Source organism: Saccopteryx bilineata, unplaced genomic scaffold (genome assembly GCF_036850765.1).
Source record: "Saccopteryx bilineata isolate mSacBil1 unplaced genomic scaffold, mSacBil1_pri_phased_curated manual_scaffold_52, whole genome shotgun sequence".
Lineage (NCBI taxonomy): Eukaryota > Metazoa > Chordata > Mammalia > Chiroptera > Emballonuridae > Saccopteryx > Saccopteryx bilineata.
In genome coordinates this window covers 115,346-117,659 of record NW_027095477.1, presented here as the reverse complement: position 1 = coordinate 117,659, position 2,314 = coordinate 115,346, and positions in this window count along the sequence as shown.

Below are 2,314 nucleotides of genomic sequence, written 5' to 3'. Positions count from 1 at the left end.
CGGAACAAAGAATGGCATTACCAGCAGCAGAAGAGACCCTGCCGAATTCACCTTTTCCCCACCATTCAAGTAGGTACTTAAAAAATGTTAATGTCAATGATGAAAGACAAACACTTTTCTTTCCCAATGTGCTTGAAAACATTTAATCTTTTTTTTAATTAAATCGATCTATGATTACAGACACAGTTCAATAAAACTGCTCATCCCTCCACCCCCTGTCTGGAACGCAGGAAGATGAACAAGCCAGCAACCAGCCAGCCCAGTGCAGAAACGTCCTGCAATCAGGGTAGGGGCCATCTACCCTCCAACACACTGCTGCCAAACACACCCGAGGAAACGCAGGGACTGCCCCCACCCCGCCCCCAGCGCCACCTCTGCTAAGTGAGGGGTCCACTTTCTAAGGCTGGTAGCTTTTCTTGCTGAGTTTCTGTGACTTATCAACAGAAGAAAATTAAAACTCTATTTAGCCTTGGCCCGGTAGCTCAGTTGTTTAGGGCTTCTGGGTTTGATCCCTGGTCAGTGCATATACAAGAATCAATCAATGAATGCATCACTTAGTGGAACAACAAACTGACCTGTCTGCCTCTCTCTCTTTCTCTCTCTCTCCCCCCTTCCTTCCTCCCTTTAAAAACAAACAAAACCTCTATTTAAAACTGCGGCTTTCCCAATTTCTCTCAGATGTTGCTCTTTGTCCCAAAGCAGTTTTACCAAAATCATTTCCTGGGAGAGCAGCGACCTTTGTCCCCTTGCATTTCAGATAATCATTTTGGCAACTGGAGAAAGTTGCATTGCCTTCAAATGTTGGTTTCTCCTTTCCTTTGACCCCTGGAGACCATGAACCAATCCGGACCTGCCCAACGTCTCTGGCCCAGGGAGACTGCGGGTCTCTACCTCTGGTCGACCTCTAGTTTCCAATTAGTGCGCGCGCGCACACACGTCTGGAGATGAACTACAGCGCACCAGGTGCGTGGGTCCCCCGGGAGTTGAGTGCCAAGCATCTTAGGACTTGACTTCTCTGCATTTCCTTCACATCCAAACCCCAGCTTCTCCCCGTTAGGTCACTGGCAGAGGGAAATACTGAAAGGCATTTCCCGGGCATTTAGGACGCAGCACTTGCAAGCGTGGGATGACCCAGGTCGGTCCCCAGAGGTAATCAACAGGTCCCTCCCTGCACAGCCCTTCCGGGTGGCGGGACTGTCACTGCGCCCCCGTCTGCGGGGTGGCAGCGCCCCGTCTTCGCTCGCTGGCTCCCTTACCTCGCTAATGACGGTGGAGTGGGCCTGGGCATAGCGCCAGTCGCCTCGGCACGGCACGAGCGGCGCCGAGCGGTTGGGGAAGGCGGCGAGCGGGTCGGCACAGCTGAGCGCGGCGGCGGCGGCGGTGGCGTTGGCGGTGGCGGCGACGGGGGCCGCCTCCAGGAGGAAGCGCTGGCACTGACCCTGGACCCGGCGCTCGGGCGCCGTGCGGTTCCACTCCTCCTCGGGACTCCAGCCGCAGCGCTCGGCCAGCGCGGCAGCGCTCGGCCCGCGGCACCAGAAGCGGTCGGGCCGGCTGCCCAGGAAGACCACGGCGACGAAGAGGAAGGCGAAGGTGACGCCCGTCAGGCACAGCAGCAGGAACACGCGCCGCTGAAAGCGCCCGAACTCGCCGGCCCGCTGCAGCGCCTCGTCGAAGGTAGGCATGGTGCGCGCCCGCCGCCCGCCCGCCCGCCGTCCGGCCTCGGAGTGACCCGCGGGCCCGCTTGCCGCCAGCTTTACCCGCCGCCTCCCCCGCGCGCCCGCCTCCCGCCCCGGGCGCCGCGCCAGCAGCCGCCGTCCCTCCGGCCCCCGGGGCCCGCGCCTCCGCAGCCCCCGCCCCCTGCCCGTGGGCGCCCGCCGCCGCCCGGCCGCGCTCCCCGGGGGCGCCGCTGCGGGGACCGGGGGCCGCGCGCGGAGGGGCCCGGGCGGCGCGAGCTGGCCGAGCGCCACGGCGCGCCCGGGACCGTCCCGGGACTGCGAGTGACAGGCACAGCCTCTGGCCTGGCGCGGAGCTCCATTCGGCCCTTGCCAGCGCCTGCTCGGCAGTCGTCCTCGGTCGGGCTCCAGAAGAAAGTTCCAGGGTCACCCAGCTACTCCAGGGCTCCTCGGTTTGGCCCCTCGCGGTCCCGAGTAGCGACGGACGGACGCAGCGGGTCGCGCGCCTGTGCCCTGGAGACGCCCCTCCAGCCCCCTTTCCCTCGGGGCACAGAGGACGTCACAAGCACCCCTGGGCCCGGCAACCAGTTCCTAGAACAGAGAACCGATTGCACAGCTAGACCTCGCGGGAGTCGATTTTG